The sequence below is a fragment of the Lolium perenne genome, chromosome 6 (assembly GCF_019359855.2).
Source record: "Lolium perenne isolate Kyuss_39 chromosome 6, Kyuss_2.0, whole genome shotgun sequence".
In the NCBI taxonomy this organism is placed as follows: domain Eukaryota; kingdom Viridiplantae; phylum Streptophyta; class Magnoliopsida; order Poales; family Poaceae; genus Lolium; species Lolium perenne.
In genome coordinates, this window is record NC_067249.2 from 168,133,617 (window position 1) to 168,143,519 (window position 9,903).

The window sequence follows — 9,903 nt, forward strand, 5'->3', positions numbered from 1 at the left end:
ACAGAGAGCCCTGCCCAAATTCGTGACAGATAGAAATCCGTTTCTGCGCAGAAATCCAAATCTAGTATCAACCTTCTATTAGAGACTTCACTTGGCACAACATTGCAATAAAATAGAGATAAGGAGAGGTTGCTACAGTAGTAACAACTTCCAAGACACAATAAAACAATAGCAAAATAAATACATGGGTTATCTTCCAAGAAGTGCTTTCTTTATAGCCATTAAGATGGGCTCAGCAATTTTAATGATGCACTCGCAAGAAATAAGAGTTCAAGCAAAAGAGAGCATCAAAAAGCAAATTCAAAACACATTTAAGTCTAACCCACTTCCTATGCATAGGAATCTTGTACATAAATAAATTCATGAAGAACAAAGTGGCAAGCATAGGAAGATAAAACAAGAGTAACTTCAAAAGTTTCAGCATATAGAGAGGTGATTTAGTACCATGCAAATTTCTACAACCATATTTTCCTCTCTCATAATAATTTTCAGTAGCTTCATGAACAAACTCAACAATATAACTATCACGTAAAGCATGTTTTTCATGATCCACAAACACATAATTTTTATCAACCTCAAAAATAATGGGATTAAAACTTTCAAACCCACTTTTATCAATAATATAACAAGATGATTGATCAATCTCAAGGGATACGGGACTCCTAGATAAAGTTAAAACCTCTCCAATCCCATTTTCATTAGTACTACAATTAATATTATCAAGTAACATAGGGCCATCATCTAGAGCTTTATCATAAACATTTGCTACGCAAAACTCTTTAGTACCATGCATTTCGACATCAGGCACAAACAAAGCATTATCATAAGATTTATCAAAATAGCATGGATTATCATAAATAACAGTAGCATAATTATTCTCACAAGTTTTACTCATAGGTACTATTTCAAGAGAATCCACAGGAACATAACATTCATCCTCCTTTGGTAAGCATGGGGGACAATCAAATAGTGTAAGAGATAAAGAGTTACTCTCATTAGAAGGTTGGCATGGGTAGCTAATCCATTCTTCCTCCTTTTGTTCATCACTCTCCTCTTCTTTTTCATCCAATGAGCTTTCAGGTTCATCAATTTCCTCCTCTTTTTCATCCAATGAGCTTTCAGGTTCATCAATTTCTTCTTTCACAGGTTCCTGCAAATTGTGAGTGCATTCTTGTGCATTAATGAATCTCTATTTATAATCAATGATATAAGGATTATCACTGTAACTTTCTATGCAAAAATTAAGGATAGAAGAGACATAATCTTTAAGGTCCTTACAAACAACACAAGTTTCATAATTTTTAGCCATGAAGGATTCTATCTCAGAAGCTCCCATAAATATGACAAATTGTTCTACCTCTTCGAACCCAAGATGAATATAGTTATTCCAATTGTAGTTCATAATTAAAGCTTCCTCACTAAAGCCACATTGGAATTTCAGATGTTTAGTATCCTCTTTAGAGCAACAATTTATATCATGGCGTTTGAGCAAGATTTTAGCAATTGTATTCAATTTTTCTATCACAGCACTCATGACTTTACCCGTTCTTGATTCTCTATAATTATTATATATTTCAATAAGCTCCAAATAGGTTGTGGGTTCTCCCATAACAACAGTTTTTAATTTTTCGGTTTTTCAATTTTTTATGGATTTTTGGGTATATGAGAAAAGTAAAACAAGACAAAAAGAAAGTAGACAAAAGTAAACTAAGCAAAATAATACTAGACAGAAATAAACTAAGCACAAATAAACTAGACAAAAGTAAACTAAACAAAACAAAATAAAATAAAATAAAAACAGAGAGAGAGGTAGAGTGTACTCCCCAGGTGAACTTATGAGTAGAGCTATGCCTCCCCGGAAACGGCGCCAGAAAATAGTCTTGATGACCCACAAGTACAGGGGATCGCAACAGTCTTCGAGGGAAGTAAAACCCAAATTTATTGATTCGACACAAGGGGAGTTAAAGAATACTTATAAGCCTTAACAAATGAGTTGTCAATTCAGCTGCACCTGGAAAAGCACTACTAACATGGGTGATGTGAAAGCAGCAGTAATATGAGAGCAATAGTAACAGTAACACAGCAGCAGTAGCAATAACACAAAGGCAATGGCACCCAAAAATAGTTGATACTACTTCCAACGACATATAGAACGAGTATATGATGATGAGAGATGGACCGGGGTTCCCAGCGATCTACACTAGTGGTAACTCTCCAATAACAAGTGACAAGTGTTGGGTGAACAAATTACAATTGGGAAATTGATAGGATTGAAATAGCATTAAGATAGAACATCAAGATTATTAATCATGTAGGCATGTTTTCCATATATAGTCGTACGTGCTCGCAATGAGAAACTTGCATAACATCTTTTGTTCTACCAGCCAGTGGCAGCCGGACCTCAAGGGAATCTACTGGTAATTAAGGTACTCCTTTTAATAGAGCACCGGAGCAAAGCATTAACACTTGGTGAAAACATGTGATCCTCATATCATAGCCTTCCCCTCCGGTTGTCCCAATTTCTGTCACTTTGGGGCCTCGGGTTCCGGACAGCAATATGTGCAAACAACTTGTAGATACAATCTAAGCAATAAGTATAGAGCTTAAATCTAAGATCATGCCACTCGTGCCCTAGTGACAAGCATTAAGCATAACAAGATTGCAGCAACAATAACTTCACAAACTTTATAGATAGACTAATCATAATGTTATCATCCATCGGATCCCAACAAACACAACACCGATTGCATCAGATGGATCTCAATCATGTAAGGCAGCTCATGAGATCATTGTATTGAAGTACATGGGAGAGAGAGTACCAACTAGCTACTGCTAGAACCCGTAGTCCATGGGGGAACTACTCACGGCGCATGATGGAGGCGGTGGCGTTGATGGAGATGGCTTCCGGGGGCACTTCCCCGTCCCGGCGGCGTGCCGGAACAGAGATTCTGTCCCCCGAATTGGAGTTTCGCGATGGCGGCGGCGCCCCTGGAGTCTTTCTGGAGTTTTGTCAATTGGTATCGCGTTTTTAGGTCGCAAGGGACTTTATAGGCGAAGAGGCGGAGTCGGAGGGGCCACGGGGCCCCCTCCCCATAGGCTGGCGCGGCCAGGGGGCCACCCGCGCTGCCATATGGTGTGGGCCCCCTGCTGCCCGCCTTCGACTCTCCTTCGGTGTTCTGGAACCTTCCGGGGAAAATAAGATATTTGGTCTTTGTTTCGTCGAATTTCGAGAATATTGCCCGAACAGCCTTTCTGGAACAAAAAACAACAGAAAACAGGAACTGGCACTTCGGCATCTTGTTAATAGGTTAGTTCCGGAAAATGCATGAAATCATTATAAAGTGTTAGCAAAACATGTAGGTATTGTCATAAAACTAGCATGAAACATCAAAAATTATAGATACGTTGGAGACGTATCAACTACCATGACACTTACTCAATATCTCTTGTTGTTCATATTCGGGGACACATCTTCGCATAATACCATCCACTCCTTCTTTATATAAGTGTGGGTCATCCCAAAAATAATGCCTCAAGTCATAAAAGAATTTCCTCCTTTGCTGAGTGACACGCGTACAGGACGCGTCCGTTGGGAACCCCAAGTGGAAGGTGTGATGCGTACAACAGTAAGTTTCCCTCAGTAAGAAACCAATGTTTATCGAACCAGTAGGAGTCAAGAAGCACGTTGAAGGTTGATGGTGGCGGACTGTAGTGCGGCGCAACACCAGGGATTCCGGCGCCAACGTGGAACCTGCACAACACAACCAAAATACTTTGCCCCAACGTGACAGTGAGGTTGTCAATCTCACCGGCTTGCTGTAACAAAGGATTAGATGTATAGTGTGGATGATGATGTATGCAGAGAACAGTAAAACGAGTATTGCAGTAGATTGTATTCGATGTAAAGAATGGACCGGGGTCCACAGTTCACTAGTGGTGTCTCTCCAATAAGAAATAGCATGTTGGGTGAACAAATTACAGTTGGGCAATTAACAAATAAAGATGGCATGACAATGCACATACATATTATGATGAGTAGTGTGAAATTCAATGGGGCATTACGACAAAGTACATAGACCGCTATCCAGCATGCATCTATGCCTAAAAAGTCCACCTTCGGGTTAGCGTCCGCACCCCTTCCAGTATTAAGTTGCAAACAACAGACAATTGCATTAAGTATGGTGCGTAATGTAATCAACACAAATATACTTAGACATAGCATTGATGTTTTATCCCTAGTGGCAACAGCACATCCACAACCTTAGGGGTTGCTGTCACTCCCCAGATTTAATGGAGACATGAACCCACTATCGAGCATAAATACTCCCTCTTGGAGTTACAAGTAACGACTTGGCCAGAGCCTCTACTAGCAACGGAGAGCATGCAAGATCATAAACAACACATAGATGATAGATTGATAATCAACATAACATAGTATTCCATATTCATCGGATCCCAACAAACGCAACATGTAGCATTACAAATAGATGATCTTGATCATGATAGACAGCTCACAAGATCTAACAATGATAGCACATGAGGAGAAGACAACCATCTAGCTACTGCTATGGACCCATAGTCCAGGGGTGAACTACTCACACATCACTCCGGAGGCGATCATGGCGATGAAGAGTCCTCCGGGAGACGATTCCCCTCTCCGGCAGGGTGCCGGAGGCGATCTCCTGAATCCCCCGAGATGGGATTGGCGGCGGTGGCGTCTCTGGAAGGTTTTCCGTATCGTGGCTCTCGGTACTGGGATATTTGCGACGAAGGATATAAGTAGGCGGAAGGGTAGGTCAGGGGGCGACGCGAGGGGCCCACACGCCAGGGCCGCGCGGCCCCACCCTTGGCCGCGCCGCCCTGTTGTGGCGGCGCCTCGTCGCCCCACATCGTTTCCCTTTCGGACTTTTGGAAGCTTCGTGGAAAAATAGGACCCTGGGCGTTGATTTCATCCAATTCCGAGAATATTTCCTTTGTAGGATTTCTGAAACCAAAAACAGCAGAAAACAGCAACTGGCTCTTCGGCATCTTGTTAATAGGTTAGTGCCAGAAAATGCATAAATATGACATAAAGTATGCATAAAACATGTGAGTATCATCAATAAAAGTAGCATGGAACATAAGAAATTATAGATACGTTTGAGACGTATCACTGAGCTGAAAAGGTTGGAGACAAGTACTTGGAAACAATAAAGTTAGCATAATCAGCATACCAAGGACTATCTCACGAGCTCACCTTTATTACATTCAATTGTTCATTTGGAAAACTATCATTAACAGGAACAGGATCATAAACAATATTTTCCAATCTAGACAAATTATCAGCAACATGATTATCAGCACCTTTCCTATCTACAATATGTAAATCAAATTCTTGCAAAAGAAGCACCCATCTAATAAGCCTTGGCTTAGCATCTTTATTTTCCATAAGGTACCTAATTGCAGCATGATCATTATGAATTGTGACTTTTGAATCAACAATATAAGGTCTAAACTTGTCACAAGCAAAAACTACAGCTAATAATTCTTTTTCAGCTGTAGCATAATTTGTTTGAGCAGCATCAAGAGTTTTACTAGCATAATGAATAACATTCAATTTTTTATCTACTCGCTGTCCAAGAACAACACCTACAGCAAAATCACTAGCATCACATATAATTTCAAAAGGTAAATTCCAATCAGGAGGTTCAACCACAGGAGCAGTTGTTAAGGCTTTCTTTAGAGTTTCAAAAGCTTCCTTACAATCATCATCAAAAACAAAAGGTACATATTTTTGAAGAAGTTTAGTAAGAGGCTTTGAAATTTTAGAGAAATCTTTAATAAATCTCCTATAAAAACCAGCATGACCAAGAATACTACGAATACCTTTAACATCCTTAGGATAGGGCATCTTCTCAATTGCTTCAACTTTAGCTCTATCAACTTCAATACCTCTCTCAGAATATTTATGTCCCAATATAATTCCTTCATTAACCATAAAGTGACATTTCTCCCAATTAAGAACAAGGTTAGTTTCTTCACATCTCTGCATAACTTTATCAAGGTTTCGCAAATAATTATCAAAAGAATTCCCATAGACAGAAAAATCATCCATGAATACCTCTACAATCTTTTCACAAAAGCCATGAAAAATAGCAGACATGCATCTTTGAAAAGTAGCAGGAGCATTACATAAACCAAAAGGCATACGCCTATAAGCATAAGTTTCATAGGGACAAGTGAAGGTGGTTTTCTCTTGATATTTAGCTCTAACAGCAATTTGTGAAAACCCAGAATAACCATCAAGAAAACAGAAATGAGTATTTTTAGATAACCTTTCTAGCATTTGATCAATAAAAGGTAAAGGGCAATGATCTTTCTTAGTAACTTTATTAACTTTTCGAAAATCAATGCACATTCTATACCCTACAACTACTCTTTGAGGGATGAGCTCATCATTATAGTTAGGTATAACAGTTATTCCTCCTTTCTTAGGAACACAATACACAAGACTAACCCATCTACTATCAGCAATAGGATATATAATACCAGCTTCAAGAAGTTTTAATACCTCATTCCTTACCACATCATTCATCTTAGGAACTAGACGACGCTGATGTTCAACAACAGGCTTTGCATCATCTTCCATGTTGATGGCATGTTGGCAAATAGAGGGAGAAATCCCCTTAAAGTCATCAAGAGTGTAGCCAATAGCTCCTCGGTGTTTCTTCAATATTTCCAATAATCTTTCTTCCTCAAAATCTGAAAGCTTAGCACTAATAATAACAGGATATGTTTTCTTATCATCAATATAAGCATACTTAAGATTATCAGGCAACGGTTTCAAATCAAAAACAGGATCTTCCTTTGGCGGTGGTGCTGTACCTAGATCTTCAACCGGTAAGTCATGTTTAAGAATAGGTGGACGAAGGGAAATTTCATCAAGCTCATTTCTTTCTTCCCTAAAGACTTCACTCCCCCTCACGCATAGGGTTTCTTCTCTTCAAATGAGCTGCCGCCCCCAGGCCGCCGCCGCTCCACCTCCTGGTGCCTTCGCGAGCTCCCTGCTATCGCGCCCGATTTACCCGCTCGTGTGTGGCATGGGCGATCCAAGGTCAGTGTTACTGCTGTAGCGGGCGTGCAGCGGCACCTTCGAGGAGTGCGGCATGGAAGAGGACGAGGAGATGGGGTCGACTGCTCGTACGGCGCCGCCCTATCTTCCCCGTCCGCCGCTGAACGAAGGAACCAGGGAGGAGAGTCTTCCGTGCCCGTCGTTCTGAGCATGGCCGCCGAACTGGCGATGCCACATCCCGAAGCCGAAGCATGACCGCCAAGCTGTCGCGCCGCCTCACCAGGTATGCTTCCACGGGCACCTTCTATACTAGCCGTCGCTGCTGCTTGCTGCGTATTTGCGGCGACATACATGTTGCAGCTGTGTCGGGTGGTCCTTTAACTGCTCTGATTTGTGCCCACGATTGGGATTTAGGACTTGTGAATATGTCGTTGCTGGTTGACTTTGTGGACAAGGAAGTAGAAAATAAGGGGAGTAGAATATGTTGTTGCTGGTTGACTTTGGTGGCTTGCAGACCAAAACTGAATTAGAGAATCAGAGAAAGCTGCCAATTGACAAAAATCAAGCATATCAAGTAATACAGCAGCAACAGGCTAGCGTAATATCATAAAATAACATATGTTTACCTCGTTGCTCTAGGTTTTTGCTACTATCCCCTAGATTCAATGGTCAAGAGGAACAGTACAACAAGGTACCGGTGCAAGGCCATAAAAAGAATAGAAATAGACTGTCCATCCTGTTTACTAGAAGAATTTGGGAAGAGAGTACCGATCTTTGGGAGGAGTGGCGGCGATACAGGAAACACGATCTAACCAATTTTTCAGTTGGTTGGGCCACCTGGTACATGCTGGTCAGTTTGCTCTCTGGCTCAAGATGTGGAGCTCAATTTTGTCCAAATATAGTTCAAGATACACTAGCAACTGGGATACAAGGAACTTGAGATGAACAGGAGCAACACATAATATGAACTTGCAGTTATTGGTGAGTTCAATGCACATTGTCGGTTATGTATTTCAAATTTCATTTCACTATTTTACTGAATTTTTATTTCCTTGATTAGGTACTAGAAATAGTAACGAAATGATGAGTATGTAAAATTTTGTCAGCACAATACATATTTGGAGAGGCCAAGTTGGTCACCTTCCAGCGCTCATATCCGTTATGCTAGCTTCCGTACTGACACCAAGCGAAGTCATGCGGCGAAACATAGGAAATACTATGTTGCATATTCTTGGTTATTTATTTATTTATTTATTTGATAAGCTGGACTAATCCATTTGACTATAGGACATGCACTGGAATGAAATCATGCGGATATGTGCTGCCATGTCATCTGGTTGTCGAACAAACAAGTATGCTTTACAAAGAATAGTACGGTATGCGATTCCCCATCTCACTATGTACTTATTGATGCCTTTAGTTTGACTGCTGTAGTATTATTGGTTGGTATGAGCGGGCAAGGAAATGGAATAAGGTTGATGCATCACTGTGTTATTTCTTCGTCTATTCAGATTTTATTCCTTTAATGTTAACTGTCTCATAGCTGGATCACAGTGGCTATGCATATGTAAATTATAGTCATAGCTTTTTACCGGTGCTCTGGCTTAATAAAGGATAGTGTCCAGGGTTCTTGGTACTGTACTGACCAATACATTTTCTAAAATTTCTGGGAGACGGTTATTCAATTGATCTAACTGTTAAGATGCAAGAAAAGGGCTTAGTACACTGCCATCTTACCTACAGAACTGCTCTTTTTTCTCTACTTTGATCAATAGATCAGTGCCATACCACACCCTTCTGGCTTTTGCAAATACTTATCCTTGTCATATGTATGCTTATCAAAGGTTAAGGCCATTGCTTGTTTGCCTACTTGTGTCATACAATAGTTTAGGATCTCCTTGAAAACTCTGATGGTTACCGATGTGAACTGAATTGGCCATATCCTGCATGCGACACAGTTTTGATGTAATCATAAATGATAACATGGAGTTGGTTCTTCTTATGATTGCTTAGACGCATAGAAACATTTGTCTGACCAGCCCCTGGACCATGGACTTTCCGTTTGCAACTTTCATAACTGATTTTTTCTTATGGTAGATGCAAGGCCATACGGAAGCTGTGAATGATATTCAAAAGGGCTGGCAATGCCATGAGTAAGCAAGTATCCTGGCAAATATTAGGGATCAACGAAAAGATAATCAGGGACAAGATCATGCTAGCAACTGGTATTTATTTTGCTGGATATTTAAGTGAAATAAGTTTTTTCCTATGGGCTTCGTGAAATTAAAATTTTAAAGCACGTCACTGTAATTTTCTATACGGGTTCGGGTATCAGGTTAATTTTTCGGGTATGGGCTTCGAGTGTATGGTTATGTGCCCACCCTCGATGCTAGAACTCTTTATATATTGCCCTTTTTACTGAATCTTTTATTGATGTAATCTTTTTTTTCTCATTTTTAGTATATAAAGAGGTGATCCACAACGGTGAGGGAAGAGTTGATAGACATTATCCAACCAGCCACCTTTCCACTATTGCTAAATGTTGCCGCAACGTAGAATGTTGGTTTTACCATGTAAACAAAAGAAACATCCCACACCGTCGATGATTTTTGTTGTTGAGAAAACGCAAAAATATTTGCGTTTCATTTCATTGAAAGGGTATAAGGTTCAAGGGTACACTCCTCCTAAGAAGATATAATGGTTACAATAGGTTACATGAATGCACATCCTATGTCGTCCGGCTATTGCTGAATGTTATCAATTTTATATTATTGGTTTGCATGGCAGGTTACTGGTCATGTGAGTCTTTTTTTTCTACTGCCATCCATCTTGCATTTTTTTTCTTTCTTATG

The 9,903-nt window shown here is 40.2% G+C and overlaps 2 long non-coding RNA genes across 2 annotated transcripts; both read left to right on the forward strand.

Moving 5' to 3' along the window:
• Positions 1 to 7,004: 7,004 nt before the first annotated feature.
• Positions 7,005 to 8,160, forward strand: LOC127309475 (uncharacterized). The gene is made up of 3 exons (XR_007857167.1): positions 7,005 to 7,334; positions 7,691 to 8,032; positions 8,112 to 8,160. It is a non-coding gene; the product is annotated as an uncharacterized lncRNA (long non-coding RNA).
• A 5-nt stretch (positions 8,161 to 8,165) lies between these two features.
• Positions 8,166 to 9,903, forward strand: LOC127309474 (uncharacterized). Its single transcript, XR_007857166.1, has 3 exons — positions 8,166 to 8,427; positions 9,149 to 9,276; positions 9,512 to 9,903. It is a non-coding gene; the product is annotated as an uncharacterized lncRNA (long non-coding RNA).